The 23370-nt window shown below is 40.0% G+C and overlaps 1 protein-coding gene across 9 annotated transcripts in view; it reads left to right on the forward strand.

Moving 5' to 3' along the window:
• Positions 1-1429: 1429 nt before the first annotated feature.
• lysmd4 (LysM, putative peptidoglycan-binding, domain containing 4) overlaps positions 1430-23370 on the forward strand; it is a 45689-nt gene continuing 23748 nt past the window's right edge. For all 9 annotated transcript variants that reach the window (XR_012096813.1, XR_012096814.1, XM_073033061.1 and 6 more), the window contains exon 1: positions 1430-1684. The gene's annotated coding sequence lies outside the window, so the exon portion shown is untranslated. The remainder of the gene's footprint in view (positions 1685-23370) is intronic.

A 23370-nucleotide genomic window follows, 5' to 3' on the forward strand; every position in this document is an offset into this window, starting at 1 on the left:
CAATGTTTCTAGCAGTACATCATAGTCTTTCAATCACTTTTGGACAGCAAGTGCACGAGCACACACATCTTCTCCTCTCGTAATTGTAAAACATTCCCCTTCTTCAGAAAAAATGGTTTCCCCTCTGCTGTCGCCAATGGATCAGTCACACACACTTACTCAATTTTTCCCTTGTCTGCTTTTTCCCTCCTCCCTGGAAAGAATAGAGTTCCCATTTCTGACATTTCGCCACACTAGCCTCCAATACAACATATCATTCTTCTAGCAAACACAAGGAAATCTGCAGATGCTGGAAATTCAAACAACAACACACACAAAATGCTGGTGGAACACAACAGGCCAGGCAGCATCTATAGGGAGAAGCACTGTCGACGGTTCGGGCCGAAACCCTTTGTCAGGACCATTCTCCCCATTTCTCCCTGATCAACTTCCCTTCCAACCCCAAACATTTACCTCCACAATCACAAGAGCTGCATCTCTTATTCCCATAGTCCCTCCTTCCACTGCCAGGCCAGATACAAACAAGAACATCACTCACCATGTCCCCTTTCCACTCCTCACTATCACCAGTCCAATCTCTCTCTTTTTTTAAACCTTTTACATCACAACCTGTTTTCATCCAGTTCCACCTAACTCACAGAGATAACTCTGAACATCCTCTACATAGCACCACCCAGAGACAGAGAAGCAGTTTCAGCGACAGGTTACTATCGATGCAATGCTCCTCAGACAGGATGAAGAGGTCAATACTCCCCAATGCCATTAGGCTTTACAATTCTACCGCCAGGACTTAAGAACTTTTTAAAAGCTATTATTAATGCTTTTTGAGATAGTGATTTAGATGCATATCATATTTTTTACTGAGTTAAGTATTGTATGTTATTAGTTTTGCTACAACAAGTGTATGGGACATTGGAAAAAAAGTTGAATTTCCCCATGGGGATGAATAAAGTATCTATCTATCACCCCACAACGTTATACTGGTCATCTTCCCTCTACACTCTCAGCCCTGATGCAGGTTCTCAATCCAAATCCACAGATGCTTCTTGAACTGCTGAACTCTTCCAGCGGGTTACTTTTCATTCAAGATTCCAGCATCAGCATTCTTTTACCAATTTCTCATCTTACCCCAAACAAATGAAGCTTAATAGAAATGCAAGGAAGCCGGGGCAACGTACATGGAGAAATTTTTTAAAGTAACTGCTATTACCTAAAACACCTCCTGTCCTGTTATTAACTTCCTAATAGTTTACAAAGGACACATACTGGGTCCCTGGTTTACATTACTCGCCTGCATGCCCATACAACCCAGGTTAGGTGTGGAAGCACAGCTGTTGACACGTAGACAGCGCCACCCATGCACCATAACCCCGACAGCCATTGGCCACCTCTCCCAAACTCGGCCGGTGATTGGCCGGAGAATCTGTCGGTCAGGCGCCGGGGCGGATGATGGCAGCGGTAGCGAACACAATGAGCGGTGGGTTGGGTGCGCAGCCGCTGGAGTGAGTGAGGGGCCCGGAGTCGGAGAGAGGGCGGGTGGAGCCGCTGAGTAGGCCCATCCCGAGGGGTTATCTTCCTGGGTACGTGGTTGTTGAACGGTTTGGGGCCGAGTCGAGAAGGAACACTCGGATCGAGCGGTGGCCCGAACGCCGGGCTGGCTGCCTGGATGGAGGCTTTGAATTCGGTGAGTCACCGAGGCAACCTGTGCTTAAAAGGATTGGGGGGCAGGGGAAAGGGTACCCAGACGTCGGTACTGTAGCTTCCTGGCCTGCGGACAGCACACAGTTCGTTTGTTTTGCACATTCTTTTATAATTTAAATGTAACTTCTGTTCTACGTGCCATTGCCTGACTCTACATGCCTACGTCCTGCAAGTTTTTCATTGTATCTCTACCTCGCCATACTTGTCAATTTGATGATAAACTCGCTCGGAAGGCGAACGGCGATCTCACTCAACTGAACCAATATTGTGGAGGGTATTCATGAGTAGAATGGCTCTGTACAAACATTTCCTGATCACAAACAGGTAGCATAACGTTGTCCCCCACTCTGCAGTTTACGTCCATCCATTGGAATGTCACTGTGCAATTTCACACTCTTTATGGCCGCCCTTAAAGCTTACTCCTTTAATCAAACTTTTAGCACACTGGATAAGTTTTCCTTTGAGTTAAGAGTAATTCTTTTTGTCCATGTTGCAATAAAAGATCATGTTTGTGGCCAACACGATGAATTCAGTGGTCCCTCGTTCTCCCTGAGACTGGCTGCCGGTTATGTGTCCACTCAGAAGAAAGCGTAAAGAGACATGACCACTGGAATTGTCTTTGAGACAGGGGTGCCCGAGAGCAGCTTTATTTGAGTCTTATAAAGCTAACAAGGTTAGATGTGCTGAGCTGCTGCTTAGAAGATGGTTAAAGCAAAAAAATTACCCAGTTTTGAAGTACCTAAGCGCACAATTGTAACAAAGTGACAAAATAGCCAACGTGTGTGCTTTTATTTTGAGTCTGGCAATGATGCTACTACGATTCCTTCAGCATCATCTGAGACTTGTAATAAGTACAGTATCAAAATTAAGCTCACAAAAGCATGCAGTTGATTAGGAGAGCAGAATGTTTCTAGCCTTTGTATGATTATAAAATTATACTTTTAGTCTGTGGGCCTGTTGAATAGCACTAATTTTATTTGATTTTCATTACAGATGTGATATTAGTGGAAAACTAAAGCTTGCATTTTATGGTACAGTACCTGTCACAAGCTCTATGCCTTGGGATTCCTACTAGCTAATAGTCTTAATATGCCAAATAATTAATCAAATCAATGTATAATGATCTTCTAAATAGTCAAATCATTAGTCAGTGATCTGTATAATGGTATTGATGGCTTTGTGACCAAGTTTGTGGATGATCAAAGATAGGTGGGGGCAGGGGCAGATAGTGTTGAGGAAGTAGGGAGGACTTGGACAGATTAGGATCATGGCTGATTTACATTCGACCCCATTCTCCTGCCATCTCCCTGTAATCTTTGACACCATTACTAATCAAGAACTTTAAATATACCAAATGACTTGGGCTCCGCAGCTGTTTCTGGCAATAAGTTGCACAAATTCTCTACTCTCAACTAAAGAAATACCTTCTCACCTTATTCTAAAGGGATATCCTTCTATTCTGAGCCTGTGCTGTCTCGTCTATATTCACTCTATCCAGGCCTTTCAGCGTTCGGTGGATTTTGATGGGATCCACTTTTCCACAGTACAGGCCCAGAGCCATCAAATGCACGGTAAGGTAGCATAACCAGCTGTAAGTTCGAGGTTTGATGGTTTGATTCCTGCCGTCCTCTGTCAGGAGTTTGTATGTTCTCTCCTTAAGCGTGTGTCTGCTCCGGGCACTCTGTTTTCCTCCCGTATTCCAAAGACATACGATTAGATTAGTAAGTTATGGGTATGCTGTGTTGGCACCAGAAGCATGGTAATACTTAGAGCTGCTAAGCGCAATCCCTGCTGATTTATTTGACGCAATGCATTTTACTGTATGCATTAATGTACAGTACATGTGAGAAATAAAGCTCATTTTTATTTCTTTGCAATGCTCCTCTTTCATTCCTGGGGTCATTTTTGTAAACTTCCTTCGGACCCTTTCCAACGTCAGCACATCCTTCCTCAGATGTGGGTCCCAAAACTGCTCACAATCCTCCAGATGTGGTCTGACCAATGTGTTATAAAGTCTCAGCATTACATAGGTACTTTTATATTTTAGTTCTCTTGTAATTATTTATTCATCTGCCATTTCTTTGTAAAGCATTACTGCTTCTTCAGCATGGTACCTATATTCCAGCGGTCCAGTGCACTTCTGTTTTTATACTACCGGTATTTATTTATCTGATTTTATATTGTTGGTTAGCTTACTTTTACATTTCATCTTTCCTCTATCTATATTACTTTTCCATTGATATAAGATGTTGGAAATATTAATGGGAACCAAGCAAGGAGCAGGGTGATACAGGTTGATATTTGAAGTGGAGCTGTCCAATGACTGCTGCTTAAATAGAAAAAAATTGCAAATTCTGTTCTGGAAGTATTAACTCAAAAGCAGTGTTATTTTCCAACAACTGTACTTGGTTCCACTGTATCTTGAAGCAATAACTGGGTACAGAATATTAGGTTGGTTGTTCTAATTAATTTGTCTATTTCTTTTGCTTTGAAAACAAATTTCCATGTCCCTAGAATTAAAGCAGAGGCAATATGCTTGCTTAAGCATTTTTTTTCCAGCACTACTGCTCTTGTGACACAGATCAGTGCCTGTCAGGTCTGATGAATGAATTTAGAAGTATGGTTTATTGATTATAGAATGTTAATTCCAGTGGTTTAGCGTTTCCTTAGTTTCAGTGTTGCAGAGGGAAAGTGGAAAACATAAGAGCAATTTAATATGGTCAATATTTTCAGAAGTTTTGTTTAATTCAATTTAAACTTCATGTAGAATTTATTATACTAACACTCGAATACTGTTTTACAACTGACATAAAGAAGATTGGTTTGTAGTTGCTTATTAGGATTATATTCAAAAGCTTTCAGTGAATAATACATGTTTTCAAAGTTTTAACTCGTAACACATTCCAGTTTGTAACCATGTAAATGCAAAATTTGAATTGCACTTTGCATTCAGATACTTTGTTACTCATTTAGAATTTAATAGTAATGAGTAAATTTGGTCCAAAATCTGCCATAATTACATAATATATTGCAAGGTAATCTGTTTGGTAAGAGTTTTCATTTGCACCTGTTGAGTGTGAAATGTTCTGGCATGAAGTCAATTTAAAACCTCACTAGAATCATTGGCCTTTTAATATTTTTTAACTACAAAACCAGGTTCTCCATAACCATTTGAAAATGTTTAGCTGTCAGTTTACTCATGGCGTAAGACTTGTTATCAGGAATGAAAAATGGTGGAAAAGCATTAAGTTACCAGTATAATTTCCGTGATGCTGTATGGTTCCCTAAGTTGAAATAGCATAAGCAGCAACAGGTTCTTTAGTTCAGATGAAGGGTGTCAACTCAGAACATCAGCTTTTGATTTTCCGACACTGATTTCCTTCTGGCAGATTGCTATTTTATTCCGGATTCCAGCATCTGCCGTCTCTTGCATCTTCAGCCGCAGATTAATGTAGCACAATAATGAAATATCAGTATTATCATCTCTGAAATTATGGATGCTTAATTTGGAATAATTCTGCATGTCGTTGGTCATGTTATTTGCGCTGAATAACTCCAGATTACTAAAAGTCACTGAATAATGAGAAATAATGCGTGAAGTTCAAAATGACAACTGAAGTTTGATATCTGAAGCACTCCCTTTAAATTGTCACAAAGCTTGTTCATTAAAGGTATATGGAAATAGTTTATTCAGCCTTTTAAACATTGCCTGACTGCCATTCATTTCAATCGGGATTCCCAACCTTTGTTATGCCATGGGCCAATCCCATTAAGTAAAGGATCCATGATTTAGATCATGGGCCCCAGTTCTAGTTACCAACCTTTGATCCATGTTTCTTGATACCCTTCTCTGAATTTGTAAAGGTATACATACTATGTGCTTCATTTTATTGATACCCGCCCTCTATCCATGGCCTCCTTGTGGTTTTCTGCAGGGGAACATAGTGGCAATTTAATAATTTCTAAAGTATTTGAATAGGTGAACATGAAAGTTTTAAAAGGAACCACAGGTAATAACAAATAAGTCTTAGCTGCTGTCTCATTTGAGCTTGCAGATTGTGGATCAATTGAGTGTTGGCATAAGTATCTCAAGGATATGTTATGATTTAAAAGCAAAACATTTATATATTGAAAATTTGAAATAAACACAGAAGATGCAACATGTAGCAGGAGAGATAGTACTTATGAAGAAGAGAAACAGTTAATGTTACAATTCAAAGATTTATCTGATGAAAGATTAATTTATTTCAAGGTACAGCCTGGAATAGGCCCTTCTGACCCTTCGAGGCACACTGCCAGCAACCCGCCAATTTAACCATAACCTAATCGCAAGATAATCTACAATGACCAATTAACCTTCTAACCAGTACATCTTTGGACTGTGGGAGGAAACCGGAGCACCTGGAGGAAACCCACAGGTTCGATGGGGGAGGATGTAAAAATGCAAGACCTTTGACCCAACATTGAGTATCACTTGTGGGAGAGAATTCATCCACTATGCTTCCTAACTTCACTTCCACTCTAAATTTTTAGGCTACTGCTTAGCCCACTCACTCAAGTGGTTGAGTTATTTGTATGGTCTATGAATCAGTTCTCTTTAATATCTTGGAAGTATCACTCGAATACTGTTGATCCTCTAGTTTTTTTGAAAACCAATATTTTGTAATTGAACCTTTTGTAGTCCAGGTTTCATTTTTCAGGTAGTCGGAAACATTTTCAGTGCTTATGTGTGAATAACTAGACTTGTTTATTTTCTTTTCCTAGTTCTCCAGTTTCTTTATAAGGCCACCATTCTATTTTGATTTTCTTAATGTACATGCCCTTCACATTTTTGATCTCTGCTGCTTCAAACTTTTTCACCATTTAGCAAATACTGTTAAGCAGTTTAGATCTAAACTTCCCATTGAAATTATATTGCCTCCGTTCTACGTGTTGAACAATGACTATCTCTTTGTAATATAATTTTCATGATAGAAGCATCAAATTACAGTGTCAATGCTTTCACCTTGGTGTTAGAAAATTCTGGCTGAGTTCATTGCAAAAACTTGAGGGCACAAGTTTATGCTGGCAACTCTGTGCAGTACTGCTGGTGATGATAAACCACTGCACTCCCTGCAAATAATTAATGAGACTATCTCAAAAGAAAAGGAGGCAATTTGCCCCGGTATGCTGATCAATAGTTGACCCTGTCTCAACATTACCACAGCGGAATTGACCTGAAATACTAACTGTGAGCATTTTCTGTTTTCAGTGTTACAACAAGTACTGCATGTAATTACAGAAATACTGTTTATTTGGACATCGGCACATAACATTGTGAAATCTTGCTGTGTGTAAATTGGCAATGACTTTTCCCACAAACTGTGGCTACACTTGAAAGTAAATTGAGTGCAGAGCACTGTAGCAGTCTGAAAGTTGCCATTATAAATGCAAGTATTTTTAACTTCCTACAGTGCAACCAATTTGTGTAGGATTAACGTTGTTCAGTATAAGTGGCAAGTTATTTTGTGTATGATCAACATCTACATTTCCAACATTAATCCTTTTGTACAAATGAGTTTTTCTTTAAGAAAAAAACTTGAAAATTCAGTGTCAGCACTGTTGCCATAAAGCACACACTAAGTACACTTCTATATTAAGCTATCGTAAATGCTTGAATTTGCAGATTGGCTCTTTCAGGAAATCAGAAGGTTATTCTGTGGTTTTGATTTTGACAGCGTAAGCCTCCTGAAATTATTTTGTTTTTGAGTCCAGGACACAATGCATTACTTTTCTTAGTGCACCTTCACTTTTCAAATACTTCATTAAACACAGTTACATCCCTATTGCTATTTTGGTGTTCACTCACCATTCGGCCTCGGCTCAGTCTATCTCACTGCAAAATCTAATACTGCTCTTCACTTGCTTGTCCCAGGACATTGTGAATGCCTTTTGAAGAATTGATAACTTTCATATCTATGCTAGTTATCCCAGTATATAGAAAGGTAGACACACTCCCTTTGCTCACATTTTATCTAATCTCTGTATTTATGCATTCTATCACTTAACAGACAGCTTGTTGGATTTTGATGTTTAAATCCAAGGTTCTTTTACAAGTGAGGGACAAGGATTAAAACTTGTTGTTTAATGATCATTTTATGTAGAGTTGGTAGAACAAAGAGAACAGGAACAGAACAGTGGCAGGGGTCTTGCTACTTGAAGAGAGAATCTAAAGATGATGCCTAGCATAAAACAGCTACTTCTATACAGTAAAGATAAAAAAATTCCAGAGATAATGAGTCAATTAGAAAAAAAAACAACCAACAAGAAAATAACAGCCACTTAATGTAGAGCTTTCCAGTAATCACTAGAGGCCTATTAAAGTGTTACGTTTATACATTACTTAAAATACAAAGATAATTGATTGCCATTTTCTTCACAGTTTAACAATTAAAATTAAACAGTTGGATCCAATAAGCTGTTTCTAGACAAGTCTTCTACTCTTAATTCTATATAGTCTTCCCATGTGCTTACCTCTTGTGAGAGTTTCCTTTGTTATTCTTAATCACTGATTTTCCATTGTTTGAGCTAATTATTTACCCCGATCTTTACCCAACCTTTTTGTAGCACCTTGTACCTTTTTCCAGGTGTGACTAGACTGCCATGTCTTTGCTGTATTATGCCCTCAAAATTGAATTTTCTATTTTCTCTGTATTCATAAATATTTTTATGTTCTTTGTTATTTGCATTGCTTGGGGATTTAGATTATTGAATGGACTAAAGCTGAGCTGGACACCAAGTTTCCTTCCTACTACCTCCAGTAGTATTATGGCAAGATAGTGGTGCACCTGGTCATAGCCGCCTCTCAGACTCCAACAAATCGTGCAAATATGTGTCTTCAATATCACAAGGCCCTGATGAACATTGGTTATACAAAATACTGCAAGTCTAGTTCATGGCGAGACCAATGGTGGTGAAGTTGCATGGCCTCAGTTGTGCGTACCAGGCTCTTGTGCAGCAGTGTTTCCTGTTAAAACCACCCAGGAGAGGAGGCACTGGAGGCGACGTGGAAGTGAACACTGGCTCAGCGGGCATGCTAGAATCAGTGCTGGGTTGGGGACTGGCCATTGCATGCTGTATCTCCCATCAGTGATGCTCTCCAGTGTTCCCTCCCTGGAAGACTGGCTAGATTTTCTTTTGTGACTGATCCAGCATGGGATGAGGAATTGCTGTGTGCTTGTTCTTGCAGGAATGGGGGCTCCAGGAAAACATCCCACATGTCCTCAATCTTCAGGCCAGGCCATGCCATGCCACTCGGGTACATATGCTAGTATTATTTATGTGACTCTGTGCGCTATTGTAATTACCTGTACTGAGTGTTGTGTGTGACTCTATTGTGTTTAAGACCTTGGTCCCAGAGGAACAATGTTTTGTGTAGCTGTATACATGTGTATGGTTAAATGACAATTAAGATTTAAACTTTAATTTTAAAGACAATAGAAAGTCTGTGTTCTTAAAGACAATCCAATGGCTGTTATACTAAATTACAAACTTCATCAGATGTTGGACTTTCAATTCCATGTTCTTTGATATCTCCTAAAGACCTGATAGTTTTAGTTATACTGTTGTCAAACACCAAATTTCACTGCAAAAATCACCCCCAACAAAATGCATTTTTCTTTACTTTGTAAGGTTTTTTCTCCTCCTTTATTTCTCCAACACTCGGGTGATTTTTTTTTCATAGGAGATGGTCTGGTTGATATCTGTTCATTGAGAATTCCCCAAGAACATGCTAGGGTCATTCCCACTTAGAGTTTATTTATTTTTATTGGGATAGCATAGTGGTTAGCACAATGCTTTACAGTACTAGCGACCTGGGTTCAATTCCCACCATTGCCTGTAAGAAATCCGTACGTTCTCCCCGTGATCGCATGGATTTCCTCTGAGTGCTCCAGTTTCTTCCCACAGTCTGAAGATGTACTGGTTGGTAGGTTAATTGGTTATTGTAAGTTGTCCTGTGATTCGACTAGGATTAAAACGGGGGATTGCTGAGCAACACGGCTCGGTGCTGGAAGTGAATATTCCACACTGTATATAATAAATTAAGAGATAACTAAACTCTATTTTTACACTCCCTTTCAAAGGAAAGTACATGCAGTCAGATCAGTCTTGCTACGTGGCAGGTTCAGAATCGGGTTTATTATCACTGGCATTTGTTGTGAAATTTGCTAACGTAGCAGCAGTTCAATGCAATACATAATATAGAAGAAGAATAAAATAACAAGTAAATCAATTTACAGTATACATATATTGAATAAATGGAACTTGTCAACCTAGGAAGGCAGTCCAGCTAAGAGAGGGAAAACTCTGATTTCAAACCTCCGCTGCCTTGTGGCCATACCCACTCATGGGAAAGTCTTCGGGAGTAAACCCTGAGGATAAATCCAGAGCTGGTGTCCCTAAGGCAGTCCAACATCGTCTTCAGCCTCGTTCTGGCAACTCCTGTGATGACACTGGTGCCAAGCTGTATCAGCCCTTGCCCCTTCCTTGGACAACATCGGTGGCGTGGAGAGGGGAGACTTGCTGCTTGGGCATCAGCTGGTCTTCTATACAACCTTGCCCAGGCCTGTGCCCTGGAGAAGACTTTCCAGGTGCAGATCCATGGTGTCACGAGACTAATGGATGCCATACATACATATTGAATAGATTTAAATCGTGCAAAAGACAGAACTAATTGTATATTAAAATTGAGGTCATGTTCATGGGTTCAATATCCATGTAGGAAACAGATGGCAGAGGGGAAGAACCCATCCCCCCAAATCAGCCAGTGATGCAGCCTGTCAGAATGCTCTCCACGGTACATTAATAGAAGTTTTTGAGTGTATTTGTTGACCTACCAACTCTCTTCAAAGTCCTAATGAAGTATAGATGCTGTCTTCTTTAAAACTGCATTGTTGGGACCAGGTTAAGTCCTCAGAGATCTTGACACCCAAGAACTTGAAACTGCTCACTCTCTCCACTTCTGATCCCTCTGTGTGTGTTCCTTCGTCTTACCCTTTCTGAAGTTCACAATCAACTCTTTCATCTTACTGATGTTGAGTGCAAGGTTTTTGCTGCGACACCACTCCACTAGTTGGCATATCTCGCTCCTGTATGCCCTCTCTTCTCCATCTGAGATTCTACCAACAATGGTTGTATCATCAGCAAATTTATAGATTGCATTTGAACAATGCCTAGCCACACAGTCGTGGGTATAGAGAGAGTAGAGCAGTGGGCTGAGCCAGTGAGCTGCACCAGTGTTGATCATCAGCAAGGAGGAGATATTATCACCAATCTGCACATATTGTGGTCTTCCGGTTAGGAAGTCGAGGATCCAATTGCAGAGGGAGGTACAGAGGCCCAGATTCTGTAACATCTCAATCGGGATTGTGGGAATGATGGTGTTAAATCCTGAGCTATAGTTGATGAATAGCATCCATAAGTGTTTGTATTGTCTAGGTGGTCTATATTTACCTGTAGTTTAAATCCTTATTTGCCCTTGGACAGTAGAATAGAATACTTGTGTTCATAGGAACAGATGTAGGTTATTTGCCCCTCAAGCCTTTTCTGACATTAGTATGATCAAAGCTGATTTGCCCATGGCTAATCCTCTTCTGTGCCATTTCCCCGAAGTTGGAATTGTGCAGACTTGCAAAAAGTTCAGTAACTGCCTCTTTAAACCTCACCAATGATCTATACTCCAGGACCCTTCCAAGTAGAGAACGTCAGGGCTTCGCCACCCTCTGCTAGAAATTATTTTGCACCTCAGTTTTGATTGATTATCCCTGTCCCCTCTTTAGAGCTTTGCCCACTTGTGGAAATCTTGCCTTGCCCTCAAAGGAAATTGTGTATCAATAAAATTACTACTCATTTTATGAAGGTCTAAGGAATATAAATCTATTTTCTTTAGCCACTCTGTGTTTACTTTAAAAAAAAATGTGTAATTTATTTTGCTCAATATATTTGAGCGAAATATTGGGATTAAGAATTCAATTTCAAAACAGTTTTCGTGAATAAATACTATTCTTCCCTTGTTACGTGACCACGGTTTTGTTTACTGTGGGTGTCACTTTAAAACGCCTGGATGATGCAGGACTATGACGTCAGTATAACAACCTGCGACAGACCGCTGGGATTTTCTGAGAGAAGGGGAGAGAGAGAGAAAGTTTTGAACCACAAGCTGCTGATAGGAGCTTTCTGTGACAATGGGTAAAGTCTGATACTTTCCCATGCCTAATGGACTGGGTTGATTAATGGCACACAGTGCACACTGGATGTGTGGCTGTCACTTCATATGATCCAGAAGTAGATTTTGTTGGAGTATCTTGTGGCGACCACTTTGTTAACCCTTAAGCTGGTTTCAGGCATGTTATGTGGTAAACACTTGTGCTAAAGGAATATTCTGTGACTGTCACCTTGTGATGTTTCTACGTGGATTTCGGGACGACTCGATGGATAAGATCTTGGGCGACTGTTACTTCGTTTTCCCAGCGTGGAACCTGTGGAATTCTTTGTGATCGCCTCCTCTCTACATTCTAACATGGATTTACCAGTCCCTCCTCTCACTTATTCCCTGGATTACTGGACCTTTCTAGTTTGCCATCTTAAGACTTTATGAACTGTTCCTAAGCTTGACAGTTTGGGAGCGACACACACATAACACTGTTAACGTCTGTTTATTTTGTTTAATTTTCTATACTTTGAGTAAATACTAATAAATATAGTGGTTTAACATTAAACCCTGACTCAATTTGTAGTCTATTGCTGCTGGCACGTAACACACTTTTCTGATAAATTTCATTAGCAATTAACACTAAATATCTCTGAATTACAAGAATGGCTTTTAAGTACTCCTGCTAATTTTAATGTAATCTGACTCTGACTATAGTAGATTTTCCCCTCCAGTAACTAGGAGACAGTATTGTCAACTTCCATTCACATTAGAGTAGTTGCTAGGGTGTAATCAGCTATTCAAAGCACAATAATGCTGCAATATTTCCCTAACTAACAATTGGGCATAAAGGCTGGTGGTAAATTTTGCTTTAATATTATTTATTTATTTAGAAATGCAGCCCTTCCGGCCCAATGAGCCCCTACTGCCCAGTTACACCGATGTGACCAATAAACCTAAACCCTGTATATCTTTGGGATGTGGGAGGAAGTTGGAGCATCAGTAGGAAACGCACACAATCACAGGGAGAACATACAGACTTCTTACAGGCGACAATGGAACTGAGCCTGGGTTGCCAGCACTAATTTAGTATTACAATTACTGCTATGCTATCGTGCAGCCCAATTTTCTTTGGCTTCCAGTGCTTAATTAAATTAATTAAATGCTTAAATTTTCTACCTCTTCACTCTCCCCTTCCAGTTGTCCTTCCCTAATCGCAGCCACTTAAATTTAACACTGCTGTTTTCATTTGCTGAGGGCCAATATTCTCAAATTTCCTTCGAAAAATCGTCTGCCCTTTGTCTCTCCAATCAAGTGTTTTTTCATTAACTATAATACTTTACCTAGTGGCTTAATGCCCATTATTATTAAATCTTTAAAAGCAGCTCAGGACCTGATTACAATAAAGGCTCAATTTAATTGGAACTTGTTCTGCTAAGAGTTGAAGCTTCTTGTCCCTAGAAGCAATCATGACTCTTCAGCGTGCTTCATTGGGCACTGGCGAGGGCTATGTTCAAAGCAAATTTTATTATCAAAGTATATGTACGTCGTCATATACAACCCTGAGATTCATTTTCCTGTGGACGTACTCAGCAAATCTATAGAATAGTAACCGTAACAGAATCAATGAACGATCAACCAGAGTGCAGAAGACAACAAACTGCAAACGCAAATGTAAGTAGCAATAAATAACGACAACATCAGATAATGATATAAAAGAATCCTTAAAGTGAGATCATTGGTTATGGGATACATCTCAATATTGGAGCAAGTGAAGTTGAGTGTAGTCATCCACTTTTATTCAAGAGCCTGATGGTTGCGGTGTAGTAACTCTTCTTGAACCAGTGGTGCGAGTCCTGAGGCCCTTGTATCTTCCTGATGGCAACAGTGAGAAGAGAGCATGACCTGGGTGGTGGTGATTTCTGATGATGGACACTGCTTTCCTACGACAGCATTTGATGCAGATATGCTGAATGGTTGGGAGGGCTTTATCCATGGTGTATTGAGCTGAATCCACTACCTTTTGTAGGATTTTCTGCTCAAAGGCATTGATGTTTCCATACCAGGCCACGGTGAGCCAGTCAGTATGAGCTCCACTACACGTCTATAGAAGTTTATATTAAAAAAAATTCAGATGCCACGCTGCATCTTTATAATTGCTGAGTCCAGGATAGTAATCACCCAGGAATTTTAAGTTTTTAACCCTCTCCACCCCTGATCCTCTGATGAGGATTGGCTCATGGTTGTCTGGTTTCCCTCTCCTGAAGTCTACAGTCAGTTCCTTGGTCTTGCTGACATTGAGTGAGTGGTTGTTGTTATGACACCACTCAGCCAAATTTTCAATCTCCCTCCAGTATAGTATGCTGATTGATCACCACCTTTGATTCGACCCACAGCAGTGCTGTATGGACATCTCTCTGCACAGTGCTGTATGTCTTGTGGTTAGCAAAATCCTGTTACTTAGACTCAAATTTCAAATCCTTTGGAGGTGAAATGGAATCTGGCCCCAGTATATGAATAGTAATATGTAAAAACATTATTAAAACATATGAATAACACTCTCAGTGCAAGTACTTCCTTTAATATTGTGAGCCTTGACATAAAATGCGTGCTTTTATACCATTATGTGCAGCAGGAGAAAGAAACGAAGCAACGTTTTGAGTTGAAGGTGTCAAACCTTAAACCTTTGTTTCTCTTTCACAAATGTAGCCTAATCTATTGAGCATTTCCAAGACTGTGCTTTTATTTCAGGTTTTTAACATGGACATTTTTATTTTTGTTCATCTATTGCTGCATTTGTTGCCCTTAATGGCTATATACTTGTAAAGAAGCAATATTAGTTAATTTTTTTTTGCATTGTATTTTTCTATCAAATCCTAATTGTCATACTTTATAGTATTGACTATGTATCTTACACTGAACAGTGTTCACGTGTTTAAAAATGTTATTAATCTGTGAATAGACTATCATACTGGAGATGCCAGAACAAATTTCCATGTCAGCAATGACATGGGTAGGAAAGGTGAGGAGGTCCTGAAGAGAGATTTTAGGGAGTTAAGTAAAAAGGTGAAAAGCAGATCCTCTGGGGTAGTAATCTCTGGATTGCTGCCTGTGCCAAGTACTAGTGAGGGTAATGTTAGGAGCATTTGGCAGATAGATGCACAGCTGAGGAACTGATGCAGGGGGCGAGGGTTCACATTTCTGGATGATTGGGATCTCTTCTGTGGAAGGTATGACCTGTACAATAGGGAAGGGTTGCACCTGGACCTGAGGGCAACCAATATCCTTGAGGGCAGGTTTGCTGGAGGATTTAAGCTAATTTGACGGGGGTGGCAGCGACAGTGCTAGGGTTGAGAATGGATCAGTTGATTTACAAACAGAGGCAGTGTGTAGTGAGACTGCTTGCAAGGACAGGCTGATGATGAGGCAAAATTGCTGTCAATGGGACGAGCTGCAAAGTAAAATGGGATAAAATCAGACAGGGTAATGAATACCGGACTGAATGTGTTGCATTTGAATGCACACAGCATACTGAATAAGACACATGAACTTGTAGCACAATTAAAGATTGGCATGTAAGAGGTTGTGGGCATCACTGAATTGTGTTTGAGAGATGATTATAACTTGGAGCTTAACATCCAAGGATACACTTAGTATTGAAAGGACAGGCAGGTAGGTAGAATGGGTGGGATGTCTCTGTTGGTTTAAAAAATAAAATAAAATTCTTAGAAAGAGGTGACATGGGATCGGACGGTATAGAATTGTTATGGGCAGAGCTAAGAAACTACAAGGGTAAAACAACCCTCATTCTGACTGTTTTTCAGAGATCTGAACAGCAGCCAGAATGTGGGATACAAATTATAACGGGAGATAGAAAATGCATGTCAAAAGGGCAATAGTCATAGGGGATTTCAATATGCAGGTAGATTGGGAAAATCAAATTGGTGCTGGATCCCAAGAGAGAGAACTTGTAGAATGTCTACACAATGACAGGTTACATCACTGTCTGGTATGGAGGGGCTACTGCACAGGACCGAAAGAAACTGCAGAAGGTTGTAAATTTAGTCGGCTCCATCTTGGGTACTAGCCTACAAAGTACCCAGGACACCTTCAATGAACGGTGTCTCAGAAAGGCAGCGTCCATCATTAAGGACCTCCAGCACCCAGGACATACCCTTTTCTCATTGCAATCATCAGGTAGGAGGTACAGAAGCCTGAAGGCACACACTCAGCGATTCAGGAACAACTTCTTACTCTCTGCCATCCGATTCCTAATGGACACTGAAGCCTTGAGCACTACGTCACATTTTTAATATATATTATTTCTGATTTTTGCATGATTTTTAATATACTCAATATACATATACTGTAATTGATTTACTTATTTTATTTTGGTTTTTATATTATGTATTGGATTGAACTGCTGCTGCTAAGTTAACAAATTTCACGTCATATGCCAGTGATAATAAACCTGATTCTGTTCTGATTGTGGAATTTGTGGTTGAGCTCAGTAGGGAATCAACAATTCTGGATTGAGTGTTGTGCAGTGAACCTGAATTGATTAGAGAGTTTATGGTAAAGAAACCCTTAGGAAACAGTGATCATAAATTCACCCTGCAATTTGAGAGGGAGAAGCTAAAATCAGATGTATCAGTTTTACAGAGGAGTAAAGGGAATTACAGAGGCATGAGAGAGGACCTGGCCACAGTTGATTGGAAGAGGACTCTAGCAGGGCTGCTGGCAGAGCAGCAATGACTGGAGTTTCTGGGACCAATTCAGAAGGCGCATGATAAATACATCCCAAAGAAGTAGTAGTATTTTTAAGGCAGGATGACACAACTGTGGCTGACCAGGGAAGTCAAAGTCATCGTAAAAGCCAAAGCGAGGACAAAGAGTAGAGCAAAATATAGTAGGAAGTTAAAGGATTAGGAAGCTTTTAAAAACCAATAGAATGCAAATAAAATGAGTTATAGAGGGAGAAAAGATGATATATGAAGCTAAGCTGGTCATTAATATCTGAGGATTCCGTAAGTTTTTTTCAGATATATGAAGAGTTAAAGAGAGGTGAGAGTAGATATTGGACTGCTGGAAAATGATGCTGCAGAGGTAGTAATGGGGACAGGAAATGAATAAGTATTATGGATGGATAAACTATTATGGTGAATGAACTGAATAAGTATTTGCATTAGTCTTCACTGTAGAAGACACAAGCAGCATGCCAGAAGTTCAAGAGTGTCAGGGAACAGAAGTGAGTGAATTTGCCATTACTAGGGAGAAACTGCTTGGGAAACTGAAAGGTCTGAAGGGAGATAAATCACAAGGACTAGATGGTCTACACTACAGGGTTCTGAAAGAGGTGGCTGAAGTACAGAGGTGTTAATAATGATGTTTCAAAAATCAATAGATTCCGGCATAGTTCCAGAGGACATGAAAATTGCAAATGTCACTCCAGTCTTCAAGAATGGAAAGAGGTAGAAAAAAGGAAAATATAGGTAAGTTAGTCTAATCTCAGTGGTTGGGAAGATGGAGTTTATTGTTAAGGATGTGATTTTTGAGGTGCTTGGAAGCAAATGATAAAGTAGAGCAAAGTCGACATTATTTCCTTAAAGAATAATCTTGCCTGACAATTCTGTTGAAGTTCTTTGAAGAAATAACAAATAAGATAGACAAAGGAGAATCGGATGTTGTGTACTTAGATTTTCAGAAGTTCTTTGGCAAGGTGCTACACATGAGGCTGCTTAAGTTAAGAGCCCATGGTGTTACACGAAAGGTACTAGCATGTGTAGAGCATTGGCAGGAGGCAAAGAGTGGACGAAAAAAGGCTAGCTTTTTCTGATTGGGTGCCAGTGACTAGTGTTCCACAGGGGCTGTGTTGCAACCGCTTCTTTTCACTTTGCATGTCAAATCTTTGCATTATTTGGATGGCGGAATTGATGACTTTGTGGCCAAGTTTACAGACAATACAAAGATAGGTGGAGAGACAGGTAGTATTGAGGAAACAGAGAGACTACGGAAGGATTCTAGATTATGAGAATGGACAAAGAAGTAGCAGATGGAATCCAGTATTTGATCATGCACTTTGGTAGAAGAAATAAAAACATAAACTATTTTCTAAATGGAGATTTGGTGCAAAGGGATTTGGGAATCCTCATGCAGGGTTCCCTTAACTTGCAGGTTGAGTCAGTGATGAAGAAGGCAAATGCAATGATAGCATTCATTTTGAGAGGACTAGAATATAAGAGGAAGGATGTAATATTGAGGCTCTGTAGGCACAAAGCACTAGTGAGGCCTCACTGAAAGTATTGTGAGCAGTTTTGGACCCCTTATCTAAGAAAGGATGTGCTGATACTGGAGAGGTTTCAAAGGAGGTACATGAAAATGATTCCGGGATTGAAAGGCTTGTCATATGATGAGTATTGATGGCTCGTGGCCTGTACTCACTGGAATTGAGAAGAATGAGGAGAGGATCTCATTGAAAAATATTGAAGGTGGAATGGTCTCGATAGATAGAGTGGATATGGAGAGGATGTTTCCTCTAGTGGTGAAATCCAGGACCAGAGGACATAGCCTCAGAATGGAGGGATATCTGTTTAGAACAGATGAGGTGAAATTTCTTTAGTTTGAGAGTGTGAATCTGGAATTCATTGCCACAGACAGCTGTGGAAGACAAATTGTTGGGTATATTTAAGACAGATGTTGATTATTGATCGGAGCATGAAGGGTTACAGGAAGAAGGCAGGAGATTAAGGCTAAGAGGGAAGTAGACCAGCCATGATGAAATGGCGGAGCAGACTCGACAGGCCAAATGGCTGGTCATTTTCTGCCTACTGATACCCACATTTCTACCTTTCAGATGATTATCTGCAGTTTAATATTGCTGTCAAATATGTCCACAAATCCATTATAGAACAGGTTTCCCCTGCTATCCGAAGGTAGAGCATTCCTATGAAACCATTTGTAAGCTGAAATGTCGTAAAGCGAAGAATATGGGAAAAATTTTGAGCTTTCCCATACCCAAAAAAATAACCTACCGCATCTTATAAAATAATACATAAAACCTAAAATAACACTAACATATAGTAAAAGTAGGAATGATATGATAAATATACAGCCTATATAAAGGAGAAATATTGTATGTGCGGTGTAGTTTCACTTATCAAATTCCGGAAGACAGCGAGCTAAAGTCGATTTGGAGGAAAAAAATCGGCACATACACGCATGCACACACAACTGCCTGCACAAGGTCATGGTAGTCTTTCTCGGGGTAAACACATGTATAAAGCGGGCGTCTTTTTCTCGTAAAAGCAAAAATCCTCTTTGGTTAGTAAAAACAAATGTAGGTCTTTCGTAACAGCGAGCTGTCATTAAGCGAACATTTGAAAAACGGGGGCCACCTGAATTTCAAACATTTACTAAACTTGAGTGAATAAACTTCTCAACTCAGTCTCAAATTTCTCGGCCCTCTGGTGGACAGTCCAGTTAGAGAAAACAACCTGTTTAATAATTACAGTAGATTCCGGATTTTAAGCCGCTACTTTTTTCCCACATTTTGAACAGCTTTGAACTCTGCGGCCTTTAATACGGAGCGGCTAATGTATTATTTTTTTCATGGCCGCCAAAAACATTTTGCCTCGTAACAGTAGACCAATAAAATTGATGAGTAGTTCACAGAGGTCCAATGAAATTGTACGATAAATCAAGCGCACTTTCACAATTAAATTATTGTAAATCAGTCATTTGTACTCACCCTCATCAACATGGAAAACACTCGAAGAAAAGCATTGTGCTGCCTTTATGGCAGTTATTTAGTTTATAATATTTTCGCTTAGTAATTCATTTGTTAGTTAAAGTTAGAACTGTTTTAACTATATTTGTTTTCTGTACTACATCGCGGGATGCTATGACGTCACACCCGGTTTCGCCGCGTCTTGTGGGATACCAGTTTGCGATAAACGGGACGGCGGGGGGGAGCGGCGGAGCGAAAACGCTGCTTTTAAGTTAAAGGCGATCAATAACTTTTCCTGGTAGGCTGCAGTATATATATTTTTTACCAGTCGTTAGGAGATATTGGAATGTTGTTCAGTAAAGAAGTATACGCGACGTATATTTAAAAGTAGCCGCGTTACAGGCACGGTTCGAAAAAAAGCATTTGCAATATGTATTTGTTTATGTTACCATATGGATTTAATTAAAAGTTAAAAAATCCTCACGTGTAATATCTTTCTGTGTAAATATCTCATATTACAACGTGGGACACCTGCGGCCGAAAATCCGGTGCGGCCTAAAATCCAGTGCGGCCTGTACAAGTAAAAAATTGATTTTATTTCTAAAATTAGAGCCAGCGGCTTTTAATCAGGTGCGCTCTGTAGTCCGGAATCTACGGTAGTTCCAGCATCTTTCCTGCTATTATGTCAGGCTGTCTAGTTCAACTTCCTCTCTCCCTTCATTCTTAAATATTGCTCTTAAAGAATTTCAGGACACAAATACAATTTGCAACTTTAACTTGCATTTGCAATCATAATGGTCTTATAGTTCAATTCTTTGTTTATTGTGGCAGATTGCAAATGTGATTAAAATTGGTGTAGATGTTACTCCATATGTGAAGAGGACTCCGTTGTGGGTGATGCAGTAATAGGCTATATAAAGTAACCAGCAATATTTAAGAATGAAGGGAGAGAGGAAGTTGAACTAGACAGCCTGACATAATAGCAGGAAAGATGCTGGAACTGGTTATTAAACAGGTTGCTTTCTCTAACTGGACTGTCCACCAGAGGGCTGAGAAATTTGAGACTGAGTTGAGAAGAAGTTCATTCACTCAAGTTTAGTAAATGTTTGGAAGTCTCAAGGGTGCGCAGAGATCATGCATTTAAAATGGCTGGCTAGGTTTTTAGATATTAAGGACCTTGGGGATAATTCTGGAAAGTGATGCTGAGGTAAAGCATCTACTATGACAGGGCAGGCACAAGGGATTGACTGTCGTACACACCATTATGCCCAACTAATTTATTAATCTAGTCATGTACATGCAAATTAACTACCAGATCGACTGATGTCCATCACCAGTGAAGACTTCACCATTGTTGACTTCAAGTTTGTCACCGGTTTTAGTTTTCACTATTCTTAGTTCTGTTAACAGACAATTTTTTGTTGCTTTATCTATACCCAAAGTGTTTTCACATTTTTTTCAGTGGCATTTTATCTTTGAGACCAATTGGATACTTTGTGAAAGCGTCCATTTTACTCCTATTCTGTTTGTGTCTCTGGAGTGTCTATTGTTTTCTACATCAATTCTTTCTAATTGTGCCACTTAAAGTTTTCATGTCAGAACGCTAATATTTGATTTGCTCTGTGTCCTTGCTGTAATATAATTTAAGGTGAGATAATTGGAACCCATATCCTTGTTTTGCAGTGACAGTCATTTTAATTGCATGGGCTTTAAATCTTCCCCACACAGTTCAAAGTTTACAAAGACTTGCTGCAATGATTCATAATAGATCTTCAGTAGAGTTCCCCTATAGTCAGACTGTAGAGGTGGAAAACTGAGGCAACATTCGGCACTGCTTTGATGGAATGGATTTGATTTGAAATGACCATCTGTGCAACACACACAAAATGCTGGAGGAACTCAGCAGGCCAGGCAGCATCTACGGAAAAGTGTACGGTTGATGTTGTGGGCCAAGACCCTTCAGCAGCTCTGGAGAAAAAAGCTGAGTAGATTTAAAAGGTGGCGTGGGGGAGAGAAAGAAACACAGGGTGATGGATGAAACCTGAAGGGGGAGGGATGAAGTAAAGAACTGGGAAGTTGATTGGTTGAAGAAATACAGAAATAGAGAAGGGGGGAGTCTGATAGAAAAGGACAGAAGGCCATGGAAGAAGAAAAATGGAGAGGAGCTCCACAAGGAGGCGATGGGCAGGCAAAGAGAAAGTCAGAGGGAAAAGGGGTTGGGGAATGGTGAAGGGGGGCAGGGTGCGTGGTATGACCGGAAGTTTGAGAAATCAGTGCTCATGCTATTAGGGTGGAGGCTACCCAGATGGAGTATAGTTCTGAAGTGTTGTTCCTCCAAACAGAGTGTGGCCTCATCACGACAGTGGAGAAGGCCATGGATAGACATATTGGAATGGGAAGTGGAATTAAAGTGGGTGGCCACTGGGAGATCCCAGTCACTTTTTCTGGCAGACAGAGGGTAGGTGCTCAGCGAAGCAGTCACTGATATACAGGAGGCCATACTGAGATTCATCCAGCATTTTGTGTGTGTTGATTGGATTCAGTGATGAGGCCACACTCAGTTTGGAGTAACAACACTTTGAATTCTGTCTGGGTAGCCTCCAACCTGATGATATGAATGTTGATTTCTTGAACTTACAGTAATGTTCCCCCCCCCCCCCCACTTCATCATTCCCTTTCCCCTTTTCCCTCTCACCTCCTTGCCCACCCATTGCCTCCCTCTGGTGCTTCTCCCTCTTTTTCTTCCAAGGCCTTATGTTCTCTTCTATCAGACTCCCCCTGCTCCAGCCCTGTATCTCTTTCACCAATCAACTTCCCAACTCTTTACTTCATCCCTCCTCTCCCAGTATCCCCTGCCACCTTGTGTTCCTCTCTTCTGTCCCCCCACCTTTTAAATCTACTCACCTTTTTTTCTCCTGTCTTGCGGAAGAGTCTTGGCCCAAAATGTCAACTGTATTCTTTTCCATGGATGCTGCCTGGCCTACTGAGTTCCTCCAGAATTTTGTGTGTGTGTTGCTTGGATTTCCCGCATCTGCAGATTTTCTCTTGTTTGTGACTAAACTCTCTCTGTTTTGCCTGTTCTGTAATGAGTTAAATATGGAACAACATGTTAACCTCCTATATGACTCTTGAATTATGTTGCTGTTAGAAGTGAAAAGCATTTCATTGTCAAGTATTATGCCAGTTTTGGTGACCATGTACCCAAATTGATAATCTTCTAAGAAGTTCTCCTGGTATGCCATGGTAATTTTGTGCAGAGATTATCATAGATTCATAAATTAACAATAATTGTGCACTTTTTTAGGAAAATAGTGATGTCTGTTACTTATTTACATGTATTATAATAAAAGATTGCAACAGATGAAGCATTTTAGAAAACTGTTCAAAGCTATTAGTATTTTAAAAGCAAATGAAAAATAAACATTATTTCAGTATTGTTATTGTACTTGTTTACTATCCAAATATTTGCGTATGCCTGAACTACAAGGATTTCAAAATCTATCTTCCAATGTCATGAGGCATTTCCTGTAAAAGTATTTCACTCTTCTCAGATTGTAAAAAAAAATGCTGTTTGACTTGGTGGTAAAGATAATCATTATGTTTTTTTTTTTATTATGGGTAGGGTTTAAGGAATCGAAGGTGACATTGCATTGCCATGTGTCAACAAATTTTTGTGTGTGCCATGGGTTCACTACCCTGATTTGGTATTGTGTCAATATACCCAAGTAAATGTTCTTGTTCCAAAGGATGAAGA

This window comes from Hemitrygon akajei, chromosome 30 (assembly GCF_048418815.1).
Source record: "Hemitrygon akajei chromosome 30, sHemAka1.3, whole genome shotgun sequence".
Classification (NCBI taxonomy): Eukaryota; Metazoa; Chordata; class Chondrichthyes; order Myliobatiformes; family Dasyatidae; genus Hemitrygon; species Hemitrygon akajei.